This window comes from Alligator mississippiensis, chromosome 10 (genome assembly GCF_030867095.1).
Source record: "Alligator mississippiensis isolate rAllMis1 chromosome 10, rAllMis1, whole genome shotgun sequence".
NCBI classification, from domain to species: Eukaryota; Metazoa; Chordata; order Crocodylia; family Alligatoridae; genus Alligator; species Alligator mississippiensis.
In genome coordinates, this window is record NC_081833.1 from 31,331,029 (window position 1) to 31,346,266 (window position 15,238).

The 15,238-nt window shown below is 46.5% G+C and overlaps 1 long non-coding RNA gene across 1 annotated transcript; it reads right to left on the reverse strand.

Moving 5' to 3' along the window:
* Window positions 1–2,561: 2,561 nt before the first annotated feature.
* On the reverse strand, window positions 2,562–13,814 carry LOC132243566 (uncharacterized). Its single transcript, XR_009455201.1, has 2 exons — window positions 13,530–13,814; window positions 2,562–3,081 (listed from the first exon to the last, which is right to left on the reverse strand). It is a non-coding gene; the product is annotated as an uncharacterized LOC132243566 (long non-coding RNA).
* Window positions 13,815–15,238: the final 1,424 nt, after the last annotated feature.

Genomic DNA, 15,238 nt, shown 5'->3' on the forward strand with positions numbered 1-15,238 from the left:
GGCTGGAAGGGACCTCACAAGACCATCAGGTCCAACCCCCCTGCCCAAGGGGCAGGAAGTCAGCTGGGGTCAGATCACCCCAGCAAAATAAGCATCCAAGCATTTCTTAAAGGTATCCAGAGTAGGTGCTTGCAGCACTTCTGGGGGGAGTAAATATACCCAGTCAGATCCTGTGTTACCATTAGGTATCCATATGGACTTTAGATAACTAAGGGCATTTATACACATACTTTTTTTTCCAGTGACATGCCAGAGATCTGCCACTTTGGAGCAGGCTCTTAACCAAGTCTGTTCTGCATGCAAGCTAAGGTGAACTGCACTGCGCCGCATGCAGTAGTGGAAGTGACGAAATGCACATCAGCACACAGAAAACAGCAGTTGTGCAGTTTTAAACTAAAGCGCCACTGAGGCATTTTAGTTCAAAAGCGTGCTACTGCCATTTTCTCAGCGCTGACGCAAATTTTGCTGCTTATACAACTGTATGCATTTGCAGCACCAGGCACTTTTCAAAGCAAGCACCCTGCACTGTGATGCATGCATGTGTGAAAATGCCCCATGGTTTGAAACAGACTTTGCCAAATGCAGCAGATCAGCTGATCCAGGATGTGTCACCTGGATGTGTCACCTGGATGTGTCAGCTGATCCACTTCATTCAGTGAAACACACATTACCCAGTCTCCCACCTGTTGATGCTGCAGGACAACAGACAATGTGTTCTTCTGAGGCTTGAGGGGCCTGGTCCTGTGTGCTGCTAGGAATTCCTGCACAGGATTGTGGCCCTGAAGCCCTGGGAATGCCTGCCCAGCCTTTGCCTCTTATAAGGATGTGCTTCTGGGAATCTCCTGGGTGTCTCCATGAGTAGGAAAAGTTGGAGGTTCCCCACTAAGCGGGCACATCTACATGAGAGACTACTATGCAGTGGTTACTGCACATTTATTTAGTACTTGTATTATAAAGTATCAAATAAATTCCCTGCAACCAGAGTTACTGTGCAGTAGCACTGGCGAACATCTTTTAAGTGACACTACTGCACAGTAGCCTAATAATACTGCGCAGTAGTGTATTAGCACTATCTGTGCTGTGATGTGCTACTGCTCAGTATAATTAGGCTATGGTGAAATCAGCATCTCATCTAGATGTGCCCACAAAGATGTGTCCCTGGGATCTCTGGAGCATGTACTTCCACACACACACACCCGCCTTAGAATTTATTTTATCATGATGATAGAGACACTGGTAAGCTTCCGAATTGTTTTAACATTGTAAATATACCAATAAAGCATTGCCCAACTGACCGATCCCTCTCTCTCTCTCTCTGTATGTATATATGTATACACACACACACACATATGTATATGTATATGTACAGCACAGGTACCGGCTCCAGGCTCTAGCTCACCCTGGTTGCAGATCCGGGAGGAGACAGGCAGGGTTATTTTGCCCCAAGTGGCACACCAGAGTGCATGTCTGGGCACATGCGCTGAGGCAAAAAGCCCCAGCTCAAATTTGCACTGCTTCTATTTGAGCTGCTGCAAGCACATGTGCCTGCATGTGTGGACATGTCCATAGTGTTTACACCTCAGGCTGAGATATAGTCTCTCCTCAACCATAAAACTCCCAGGAATGTCACTAAATCCATCTTTGTTGCAAAGCTTTCAGCGAAGGTGAAGTTTGGTTGGTGTCACATGTTCAACTTGACACTCAGTGCAGTTAAAACACAGTCAGATGCATGTTCAAGGACTTTAGCTCATGTTAAGGGCCCTCATGCAAGGGTTATCTCCTAACATATTAACTTCAATCAGTCACTTCATGCTGATAATTAATAACTGTCACAAATGAATATGTGATACCACCCTTTGAGAGCCTCAAAGGAGTGTTGAGAAGATCAGATGCTGCCATGTGGGGAAAAGGACTTCAAGTTCTCAGGTTTATGTATCAACAACTCATTTGTCAGTTTTGTTTCATCTGTTTGTTCAGTTCATTATTTCATCTATTTTAAGACTTTATTTTATTAATGCTAATGGAGTTACTCTTGGTAAAGTGTTTAGAGTCTGTGATAAGCATTTTAAATGATAGATAAATAAATAAATATATAAATGCAGACATTGTTATTCTGAGAATCAAATGATGAACTGGACCCAGGTAAGTGGTAGTAATTGTGTAAAAGTGCCATGAGCAGCCAGTCAATTTTTGTGAGAAGACACTGGAGGTGAACAGTCTTGTTTTTGAAGTCATATTGTCCAGTTATATTTGAGTTATGCTGTTTTGCTTGTGAAAATGGTCAGTAATCCCAAAAGCTTCACATGTTAGCACTACCGTTCGCTATTCATTCTACTGTATTTTTAAAAATTCAGTCAGCAAATCAGGAAGTAGAAGCAATATGGTGTTGTTTTGGGGACCAATTAAATACCATCTATAATGACCTGCAAATAATGAGGAGACAAAATAAGGAGTTCAGGAACAGTGTGTGGTCTGAAATTATTTACATACCCTCTTCCACCAACACTTACAAACAGTGAATAAATTAATACCAGCCAGATATCAGATTAATACCAGTCAGATATTCTTTGGATATTTTATTTGCAGCACTTTTAAATATAATAGAAAAACTATTTTGTCTGTTTTTACCTGATCTCCATTTGCTTCTTATATCGCAATGTAAGAAAGAGCAATTAGAACAAGAAACAAGCAGATGTTGAAAATAAGCCTCTCTGTTCACACTGCCTGATTTATATTGGAGTCTGTGTTGCTTGGCGGCAGCACAACATATTATACCTTCCTCTGCTTCTTTAGTCTGTATGGAAGCACAAATCACAGCACTATATGTCATCACTCCACCAGGGTCTGGATTTCATTAGGAGCCACGTGATCAGCTTCAGCTGTTGCTTGTGCTTGGAACTCTCCCTCCATAGAGTGCAAATATTCTCTACAGGAAACAGGGGCAACAGAGCCCCCCACACAGCGCAGGCTGGAGGCAGCAGTGAAAAGACTTCTTGTTCTCAAATAAAAAAACAGCAGCAGCTCCATGACTCCAACTCCAATTCTGGCTGGATTTAACTCCTGCAAGAGCAAGGTTTGTATCTGGAAAGGAAACAGAAATGCTGAGAAGCCAAAGGACTCTATCCCAGGAGAGGGTGGGAAGGATTGGTAAACCAATGGAGCACTGCTGATTTACACTATTGGCCCCTGATTAATTTATTTTTATATTCTTAAAGAGGCAAAGAACTGCAGTGGTATGGTGAGTGGCTTATTAGAACGTAACCAAGAGAAAGAATAGAGTCAGGGGCTTCTCAGTCTCTTGGGCAAGATTATCTGCTGATTCTTTCAGGTGACCCAAACTGTTCTTTGCCATTTGCATTTGGCCAGGACACCATAGCCTTCAGCCTGAATCATCATGAAGGATTTCATATGGGTCTGAGGCTGCATGAAACACCTGGATTTCATTATTATTTCTACAGCACAGTTATGGAATCAGATTCAGAGGCCTAGATTTTCTGAGCTCCCTGAGAATTCCTCTGGTAGAATGGGAACTCTGATCCTTTCCTGCTTCCAAATGAATTGGGGATGTTTTGGAGAGTGGCAAGTGGCTGTTCTCTGCTTCCTGGAGACTGCAAGTTACAGCAGCCTTAGGTTAGCTCCAATTTTCATTTAGGAAATCATAGGCATCTTTTAAGAATATAGAGATGGTAAATGTGGCTTAACTCTACCATGCCCACATTCCTTTCACAAGCATAGGACTGGGGTAGGTGACAAGCAGGCTCAATTTTTTGTCGTTCCACTGAACTTCCCTCACTTCTACACTTTCTAGCAGATACTGGGTGTATCTAAACAATGTGCTTTACCACTCCATTGACTAATTGACTGCAGTGAAGTGTCAAGGTCCAGTCATGCAGGTGCTCACTGCACAGTCAATTAGTCTACTGTGTGGTCAATTTTCTACCTGCAAATGCAGGTAGCAAATTAACCATGCTATAGTTACTGAGCAGTAGCACACATGTAGACAACTGACTGGTGGCAAACTGCACAGTAGTGCACATGTAGATACAGGAGCCCCACCATCAGCTAGCCCCAGGGCCATGGTTGGAGCTCTTTTCCTGCCTCAGCTTAGCCTTTAAAACTCTGTGGTGACCCCAGGGTCCTGTCCCACCTTCTGCCTGACTTGGCCACTAGATCCAACAGTAGAAGCACCAGGACAGCCTGCCCAGACCATGATACTGGCCCCTGGCCCAGCCCCACAGCCTGTCTGCTTGTCCCACACCATGCCCTTGTGCTGTGTGCTGCAGGCACCTGCTCAGGCCCAGCAGATGCAGATTCTCTCATGCAGTGCCTAAGGGCCATAGAGAAATCTATGCTGGCATCACCCCTGATGCCACACACTGCCTCCCAGGGGTGTAACTGGTCCCAGGATGACACTGCGGACCTCATTGCACTGTAGGGTAGGGGTGAGGTCCAGAGCCAGCTCACCCAAGGTGGGCACTCCAACGTGCACATCTGTGAGGGTCTGGCAGACCACATGCAGCAGACAGATATAATGGGTTAGCATGCCAATGCCATATAAAGGTCAAGGTCCCACAGAAACAATGGGTCCATGTCACTGACCACAACCACCAGCTGGGGGTTGCCTGCGGGACCATGCCCTTTATGCAGCAGCTGAAATACATCCTCGCATCCTGGCACCCTAAGCAGAGCCATGCCATGTATTCCAGCACGGGCAACCTGCTGAGACTCTGCCATAGCCTGGCAACAGTGATGAGCTGTCAGTGGGGGAGGACCCCTTGGGACTCCAGGAGCCCATTCCACTACAGTCCCTGCCCACAGCATCATCCGGAAGCCCCAGCAGCCCGAGCCGGGGCCTGCCCTGACAGGGCTGAGTGTGCAGCCCCACCCAGGAGGCCAGCCTGGGGATGGCACCACCTGCCCTCATGAGCTCCAGCTCTTCCCTGGAGGGAGCCCATGCCCAGACAGCCAGGCACTGCACCCCTGCACCCCAGGACACTGCTGGGAGTTGCACATTATTGCCACCAGCAGGGGTAGACTCAGGGCAATGAACACACCCACCATGCCCACCCAGTAAGCCCTGCACTGAGAGGAAGGCCCTCCCCTTCCTGCCCCTGCCCCTGCCCCTGTCCCTACCCCTGCCCAGCCTGGCTGAGCTCCCCCCTGGCCCCTGGAGTTTACCTCCACAGCACACACAGAGTTGGGAGGCCATGCAAAACTTTACTGAGCAGCCAGTGCCCCCTCAGCCAGCAGCCAGTGCCCCCTCAGCTACATAGACATGGGCCTCTCACCAGCGAAGAAATGCATCGATGCCAGCAGCGATGTTGTCCTTGGCTGTGGGGGACAGGGACACATAGTGTAGTGTAGTGAAAATTGTGGAGAAGCATGGGCCTGCCCAGTGCACTATCCAAACTCAGGGTCCCACATCAAATTCTCAGGTGTGCCTGGGGCACCATGGCAATCAGCAGTAGCAGAGCATAGTGGATCAGGCTCCCCTCAGTCCACTCAAACAGTTTGTCATGGTGCGCCCAGGACACACTTACCAGGGGCAGGCTCAGAGAGAAGGGCACATAACACACAGTCATATACTTAGTAAATTACTCAGACTTAGGAAGTTACCCTTTAAAAAGCCTAAGTAAAGGCATAAGCAGATCTAGAATTTAATAAATGGGGAAGAGGGTGGCACGTTACCCTTCAGACCATGGTGGGGTGGGGGTGGGACATGCCTGAAGCCACCGAGTCTGCAGAATATACCAGCAGGGGCCAGGCAGGTAGCAGGCACAGAGAGGGGGTAGGGTGAGAGAGGGAAGCCTGTACTCCACCATCACTGCCATTCCCAACTGACCTGGGCATCAGAGGGGACTGAAAGTCAGTCCTGCCCTGATCCAGCTGGAGGCTGTGAGGCAAGGCTGTATGGGTGCCAAGCTCAACCAAGAATAGACACAGCAGCAAGCGGTCCATGTTCCTATGCATGCTTTCTGCCCAACACTTGTGAGTATCCCCCACTGGCTTGGGTCTCCAGCCACAGGGAGTGGTTGCACAGGGTGCCAAGCTTGGCTGGGGACAGTAGCAGTGGCAGATAAAATCCCTACTTTCTGCACTTGTTCCCTGCCTCCCTCCCCTGGTGTCCTCTGCCTGCCTGAGGACTCCAGCTGCAGAGAAAGGCTGAATGGGTGCCAGGCTTCACCCCTGTTCCTGTACCTGCTCCCTGCCTGGCCCCTTGGGTGTCCTCCATCACCCAGGAGGCAAGAAAGCTCAATGTCCTACACAGTGGAAAGCATGCACTGTCCATCCACAGTAGAAAGTACACACCACTGCACTTTCCTGTGGATATGCCCTTGAGTAAAGGTACTACGTAGAATATGTCAAGCAGAGCTGCCCCTAGGGGTGTGCAGGGCCTGTGCAGGCCATGTGCAGGGGGAGGGGGTGGCAAGTGGCCAGAGCACAAAGCCAGCAGCACACAGCACCTGCGTGGAGCGGTGGTGCCCTCAGGGCCTGTACAACACTGCTCGCAGGGGCCCCCAAAAACCGGGGCCCGGGGCGGTCACCCCAATTCACCTCCCCCCCCCCCCAAAAAAGGGACTGCTCTGATATCAAGTCAGTTTCACCCTCAAGGAATTGTTTGCTGGGGTAAAACTTATTGCTCCACACATTGTAGCTTCGTATGGTAACAGTAGCAACTGCAGGCAGCTGGGGAGTGGATGATGCCAGTTTTGTGTTTAGGCAGATGTTCATGTGAAACATTTTAAATCTTGCTCCAATTTGAAGAGCCTCTAATTTAGAGCTCTTCAGTACTGTACAAATATACATACCTCTCCTAACTAAAGTGCTTCAAAAGGGGTGCTTTTCAATTCCACCTTAGGCGGGCTTGTGTGCAGTTACCCTGGGATGCTGAGAATGAAAGCCTACTATCTCCTCACCTTGCACTCTGTCTGATCCCTGTCTTAGCATCACTGTAACATGTTGGCCCTCCTCTCCTTCTCAAGGTGGAGCCATTGCCTAACTGGAAATTCTTTTTGTCTTCCTTCAAATCACCTATAGCTATTAGATTACAGTGCAGCAATTATGGCATCTCACTGCACTCAAAAGGTACATCCTTGAGCTGTGTTATATGTTCTTTATGACTAAGAGCAATGTGTCCAAGGAGGAAAATATGCAAACACCATAGAGCAGGGGTGGCCAAACTGTGACACAAACCACCTCTGTGTGTGGCACATGACAGAGCAACAGGCCAGGAAGGGAGCACAGGACAGGAAACAGAAAGTAGAGCAGCAGATTGGGCAGGGGAAGGGGGTATCAGAGTGGTACTTGGAGAGGGCACAGGTCTTAATTTGTGGCACACATACCAAAAAGGTTGGCCCCCACTGCTATAAAGGATGACTATCTCTGAGATTACCTGCAGAGGATGTACACAGTTTCTGTGCTAAAAATATGGACAGCAACTGATAGGCTCTGATTGCTCTGGGCACTGAGACAACAAGCAATGATGACAGAACTTTAGGATGTGCAGGGCTATTTTCATAGAGATTTACACCAAGGTGCCTCTGTTACTCCAGCAACAAGACATCAGGATGAGAACACCCCGATGATAGTGAAGCAGCTGGCAATTGCCTGGAAGCTGACCACTGATAGCACCCTCCTTCTTCCCAGCCCCATGAGTCTGCAGTCAAACACATCAGCATGGGCAGCTTTAGAGCTGAACTGGCTGTCTGGGAACAGTCATGCCATCCAGAGGGTGCTACCTTTGCCTCTCCAACCCATAGAAGGTCATAACTGGATTTTTCCATCAAGGTTTTCTAAACTGTGTCAAGGCCATTAATGACACACACAGGGCACATCTACATGTACACACTTACTGTGCAGCAATTTAGGTTGCTGCTAAGTAACCAAACATTACTGCACAGTATGGGCACGCATCTACACATGCACGCCCATACTGTGCGGCAACTATGGTGACTTATGCCAATTTGAGAGTAAATTTGCTACCTGACTGATGCAGGTAGCAAATTTATCCCCAAGTAGTTACTACATAGTAACCCATGTGTCGATGCATTATTGAGCAGCACAACTGTGTGTGTGTAGACTGACTTGGGCCTAGCTTTACTCCCAAGTTGGTTCACATACAGTGTTACTGCACTGTAATGCCTGCACATGCAGATACCGGCTGAAAAACCACCGACAGCGCAGTAAATTGCTGCACAGTAAATGCACGTGGAGACACGCCCACTCTGTACTCTGTATAATGTAACTCAGAATATTACAGCTGAAAAGGGTATTTCTCTATCATACCACAAAATATTGGGGAGCACTACAGATGTTTTACCTATGCAACCACAGAGTGTTTGGGCAAGATCCATGATGCCAGGGTCTTCAGAAACGACACCCTGGTGTTTCCTGTCAGCTCTGTGTTCTTGGGGAACCCTGGTGGAGTACCCAGCCAGTCTGACTCACAAAGGACTCTTTCCCAACCTCTGCCTGAACCAGAACTGATCAGAAGAAGAACTTACAAAAGGCTATGAATATGCAATGAGAGACACTCCTAAACCCCTCTGGATAAGGGTGACAGGATTAAGACAACTCCCCTAGTCCCATTTGCATCAGAGATGGGAAAAGGAGGCACGTCCATTAGCATTCAGGATGGAGAACAGAGGTTCCAAGGCAAGGACCGCACTGAACTCTGGCACCAGAGAAGCAGGGGAGCACTGCATGATGGAGAATCTCTGCTCCAAATGCTAATCAAGCCACATCTTCATACACCCAGCCCAGCATTTATCAGACCAATTCTGGTAATGTCTCCTTTATTGGTACCCAAAACACTGAATATGCCTGTCTGCATTGTGAGCTCCCTCAGAGTAATCCCACCCATAGCCAGGAGTGATTCATTCCTATTATCCAGTGTATAAACCATTGTTTAACCCTAACAAACCTAGTGTTCTCCCTTAAGCCACTGTTAGTTCCCTACAAAAACCCTCACCCAAGCTCAAGTTTCCATTCTGGTGCGTGAATCCAAGGACTGCACCAGTTCCATTTCCCTGCCTGGAACACCTGCACTGATTGTGCTGAGGGCTCTGCCTGCCTGCAAGCTCCAACAAACACCTGGGAACCTCAACTTCAAGTTTTGCTAAGTGGAGAGACCCCAACTCTCTCTCTCTCTCTCTCTCTCTCTCTCTCTTTCTGTTCAAGCAGACTTGATGTAATCTCTCTCTCTCTCTCTCTCTCTTACTCCAGGCACAGCTTTTTAAACCTGACTTTTGCTGATCAAACTTGAGCAAGCCCACTTTCTAAACCTCAGACTTGGTTTAATCCCTCTCTCTCTTACTCCAGGCACAGCTTTCTAAATCTGACTTTTGCTGATCAAATTTGAGCTAGACTTCCCCAAATACCCTATTGTAACTGTAATATTGTAACTGCTTTGTTTGTTTGTCTCTCCTTCCATGGCTATTACTACTAGTGTCATTATAAGTTTGACATACCTAGCAATAAAATAACTTTTATGGTCAAGCTGGTTGCCATACTCTGAGCCTCATTTACTCTTCCTTCTCTTCAACCTCCCCATTTGCTCTGCAGCAATGCTTGTTTTACCTCCAGCCTCCAGGCTGCTGACGTCTGACATTCAAGAGAGAACCTCAAGGTGAAGATTGCATACTGGCCAGATGTACCTTCCCTCTGATTACAACTCAAGGACTGGTAGATATAGAATTGTTTGCATTATTCTTATCTGCTATCACTGTGTATTAATAAAACTTACCTATGGAGAGGTTGTGGTCAGTCTGAGGGTGTGGGTCCACCCAGAAGAAGATATCTGGGTCATAAATCCAGTGCCAGCAACTGGTAACTCCACCAGGATGCTGACTCTGTGATTCAGGGACTAGGACCAGGTCCAGTGCCAAAAATTGGGCACTGGGTCTTTAGGACAGGGACTTGGCAGCAGTAACCTGACTGATCAGGGAATTTGTTGATACACAGTGAATCTCTGTAGGGGGGTCAGCCAAGAATTGTAGTATGTTAAGGCTGTAGAACTATGGGTGGAGACCTGTTTGTAAGGTGAAGCAGTATGGTAGTTCCAACTAGCTAAGTAAACTAGGTAAGCTAACTAGGTTTGTGTCAAAGTCTTTTGTGCAGGAGGTTGTTTGTTTTACTGTTGACCAAAGGGATGGTTGTTTGTCTGGGTCAGGCAGAGTGGTGTACAGAGGTATATGTGTGTTGGAGGCAGAAGCAGCAACTTCAAGGAAGGCAGGGTTGCAACCTGATCTTGGAGTGTGCCTGAGGCCTGTGGCATAGACAAGGGTATATGCTGTGGTATGCTTGGGTTAAGTAAGATAACCCCCTATTGTGTGTATGACGGGAAGCTAGGAGCACAGAAAAAAAATATCTCCCCACTGGAAGACCGTATGAATGACCAGGTAAAGAGTCCTTGGGACTCAGGCATTTGTAAGCATTTGTCCTGTGTTTCTGACATGAACAGAACCTAAAGGAGAGGTCTGCTTTGAATGCACTTGTGTTTGTGCAAGAAGAAAGTGTCAGGAACAGTGTTGTGTTTGCTTTGGAGACTGTAGGTGGAATTTACAGGTGCAGGCTATGGCAAGCCAGAATGTTGTCCAGGCAATGCAGTTTTAGGGAGCTTGAACACAGTTAAAGGAAGAGCAAGAAGGATCCAGCCCCACCCTAGGATCAAGGATGGGGGTGTGAAACAGGATACCTTGTGGTCCTGTGTGCCCCTGAGAATAGATAGTGCCACAAAAATTTAATTTTTTTGAGGCGGCTGATCATCGTAGATGCTAGGAGGGGACATGGGGGTAGATAAGCAATGTTATTTGACACCTGCTCATTCGCTGTGTTTCATTGTACTAGCATGCATTTGTGTTGCAAGGCTGATCCTAGAAGGGAAAGTATTAACAGCTTGTTAAGACAGGAAGGTTTGTACAAAAACTCAGAGTATAGCTGTGTAAACAAAGAGTCAGTGCTGAGAAGTCATTGTGAGCAGAAGGAGACAGCCTGAGCCACTTCATCATCTCATGGTTGCTGCTGCCGAAGGTCATCCACATCTATGCTCCCCACCAATTCTTCCCTGTTTGTGAGCAACAGGTCAAGAAAAGCACAGCTCCTAGTTGGCCTCTCCAACACTTGCACAAGGAAATTCTTCCCCAACACTTTCCAAAAACTTTCTGGAGTGCATGTGCACTGCTGTATTGCCCTCCCAGAAGACATCAGAGTGATTAAAGTCCCCCACGATAACCAGGGTCTGTAATCAGGAAAATTCTGCTAGCTGCTTAAAGACAGCCTCATCCATCTCATCCTCCTGGTCTAGTGGTCTATGACAGACCCCCACCATGACATCACCCTTGTTGCTCTCCCCTCTGACCCTAACCCAGAGACTTCAACAGGCCTTTCTTCAGTTTCATACTGGATCTCTGAGTAATTATGTGGCTGTTTTACATAAAGAGCAACTCCTCCTCCTCTTCTTCCTTGCCTGTCCTTCCTGAACAGTTTGTACCCATCCATGACAGTATTCCCATCATGTGAGCTATCCAACCAAGTCTCCGTTATTCCAATATCATCATAGTTTTGTGCAAGTATTTCCTGTTCTTCCTGCTTGTTTCCTAGGCTTCATGTATTCATATAAAGACACCTGAAGTAACTAACCAATTACCCTATTTTCTCAGGAAGAATAAAAAGTCTTCCTCTGTTGCCCCCTTCTGCTTGTGCCTCCTCTGGGTCACCCGCTTCCTCCCTTCCTCAGGGCTTTGGTCTCCATCTCCCAGGAAACTTTTTTTTTAAAGCTCTCCTCATTAGGTTAGTGAGGTTCCTCAAATCCTGTAGTTTGACAATTATTCCTTAAAACAGTGGTGCTCAACCTTTTTGCTTTGCAGGCCAGTGGGGCAGTGCCTGGTCCATCTTCAGACTAGATCCATTTGGTGGGCCTGATCCAGGGAGTACTGGGGCCCATTCTGGCTGTGTAGAGGACAAAGGGTGTGCCATCCATCTCCATGTGACCATGCAGGGTTTGGGAATTTGGCAGTATAGGATGCATGGCAATGTTAATTACACCCCCACCCCTGCATTTCCTCCCTTGTTGGGGAGCACTGCAGGCCAAGTGACAAGGCTCCATGGGCCAGCTCTGGCCTGCAGGCCAGGGGTTGAGCACCCCTGCCTAAAAGATGCCATGAAAAGAGATTTTTATGGTTTTATATTTAAATACTTACTCTTCACTTACACCACAACATATAGATATCATGTTTCGTAACCTGCTGTTTAACCTCTCTAGATATCTTAAAATAATAATACCTACCATGCTTTGTCTTATTTATGTATAGTGTATTTTGTGCTACATGCATTTGTATGTACTTACGGTATTCCCAGGCTATATCACACAAGTGTCTTCTTTCAAAATAATAGTAAAAAAGGATAAACAATAATACAATATTTTTGTTGGGGGGGAGGGTTCTTCATATAACCTTCACTAGACACCAAAATGCCTGGCTTTGGCTCTGTTCAAAGGCCACTGAAAGATCTAGTAAGATCAACAGGGCACAGTTTTCCCTGTCAATCTCCAAACAAAGATTGTCAATGAAGGCTATAAGCATAGCTTCTGTGTTATATTCTGGATGAAAGCTGTTGGGCAACCACTCATTCAATACTCTTATTCAAAAGTGAAAGGTTGGAGATTGTGTTTGAAACTGGCTGGGGAGTCAGTTTCAAATGTTGGATTCTTAAGTAATGACTGGACAATCACAAACTTAAAAACGTCTGGCGCCCTGCCCGTTCAAAGGGAGACTTTGACAACCTCTGGCAACAGCAGTCTCAGTCTCCTCCAGCTGGCTTTTACATGTTGTTACTAAATATCATAATATTTAAATTTCAGTAGGTCTAAACAACACTTACTCCTATTGACCTCCAATCTTTCTCTCAAAAGTGGTATTTATACATGATTATTTGTATTACAAGGCACCCAGAAGCCTCAGTGCTAGGTGCTGTACAAACACAGAACAAAAAAAGATAGCACCTGTTTCAGGTTGCTTACAATCCATCATAGAAGATACAAGAGTTAAATGCAGACAAGAATGTGACCAAGTGTCCATCCTGGATACCCGTTTCTCTGATAGCTCCCCCAATTCCCGCCTGCCACAACTTGATCTAAATACAATTTTGGGGGGGGAGGAACAGTTGTTAGATACCGGTACCCTGGTAATGAACACGTGGGTCAGGTCTTAATTATAAGTGCTTTATTAAAGTTAGTCTGGCTCTCTCCCTGGTTAACGCCAATATCGGGAGTCCTCGGCTGCCGCTTGTGCCGGTTTGCAAAGCGCGGCTTCGTTAATTTCCTTTCCTTTCACTTTCTGGCGTCTGGGCTTCCCCTTCCCCCTCTGGAGCGAGATCGGGATTACAGGGGCTACCGGCAATGTCGGGGCTTCTTCGCCCTTTTCCCTCTCTGCTTCTTCCTTCCTCTTCTCCCCCCTCATTCAGGGAATCCCCACACTGAGCCCTCGGAGCTGCAGGGGAGCTTCCGCACCACCGCTCCGTTTATAACTCACCGCCGAGGCTGTCTTCTCCAGGTAGGATGCGATCTGGGGAAGGACGTCTCATTTCCCCTCAAAACTCCCAACTTTGTCTAGGAGTGTTGTCCCTTCTGGTTCCTCTTTGCGAGTGCGTGCCCGAAGGCAACCTTGGGAAGTTTCCTCCCCCCTTTATTTCACTTTCCTGGCTCTGTATTGGCTGCCCTGGGGTTATTTTTTGATTTCCCGGATGTCTTCATCTCCGGCAGCTGCTCCCTCATTTTAGTAACCACGTCACGGCTGCGGCACTGTTACAAAGAACAAAAAGAAACCACTCATCATTTTAAACAATATTGTCGCATTGTTTCTTTTTTCAGTAACACAATGGTCACTGAGGGGTCCAGACTCACTATGATCTGTACAGAGGGGTGGCCTTCAGTTCCAGCATGGAAACATTGCATGTGGGAAACACAGAGGCTCCAGAGAGGAGTTAATCCTTGGATGACCTTGTGAACCAGCAACTCCTCAAAGAGTGTGTGAATATAAGTACTTGTAGTAAGTTCAAGGGGAGGGAAGAAAAAGCTAACTGATACTCACTATATCTAAAAATAGCTGAAATCCCTGTGTGACAACCTGACTAGAGTTGGTCAGATGTGCTTTGAGACATATTCCTGGGGTGTTCACACACACACACAGATGTGTGTCCTTCAGCCCTGAACCCCTCTCTACTATTTCCTGCTTGACCATTGAGAATGGACTGAGATACTCTGGGGTCAACTTCTTGGCCTAATGTACCTCAGTTTTATGTGTGTCACCCAGGTCTTGCATAATCTCAGCAGAGGAGATTTTGCCAGTTAGCAGAATCACATCCTTGTCTAGTCACATGCTCAGAAATTACAGAGTCCCTCTTCTGGAGAAAAGGCCTGTTTGACTGGTCAAATCTGCTACCACACTTATCACTGACAATAAGCAAAGAATAACAAAAACACTTATTATAAAACAAACCGCATAAGAATCATAAGAGATCAGTGACCATATGCTGAGATATAGACAGAGGAATCAGAGCCTAGCATAAAATATCAGAACAATGATTTTACCTTATCCTAGCAGATTAGCTGTAAAACGTAAGAATACAGTTTCCACTTCCACCCAAGCCAAAGACCTGTCCCAGACTCTTGGTTAACATTGCTCAACTAAGCTATTGGATGGGGTGGGTAAAGAACCTTTTGCCTATATCTTTTTGCAAATATCTAGTTGGTCTAATAAAAGATATCACCTCTGCCATGAGTTCTGATTCCTTTTGACTATGAAACTTTAGACAACACTTGCTCTCGTGGCAAGGCTTAAGTATGGTTTCTTATCTGATCGATTTTCTTCTTCTGTGGAATTTTTGGAAATTAAATATCATGCATATATCATCCCTCCCCTCCTATCTGTTACATTCAGTAATGTTATTTTGGGCCTTGTACGAGGTGTTAATTCCAAGACTAGGAAACAGTTACTCCTTAACAAATAACACATTTATTAAGTCCTTAGCAGTTACAATTCTAATACTGTGGTTAGAAAAAGGAAAACAACATGCTCACCACCCCAAGATTTAATGAACACAATGTCACTGGATGGCCAGTCCATGAGGTCATGTCCAGGGTTCCCGCTTCCTTCGTCTGAGTTCTGAATCTTGGCTGGATGACTGGATCTTTCAGGAGTAGGTTCTGAAGGATACACTCTTTCATCTCTCTTTGTATACC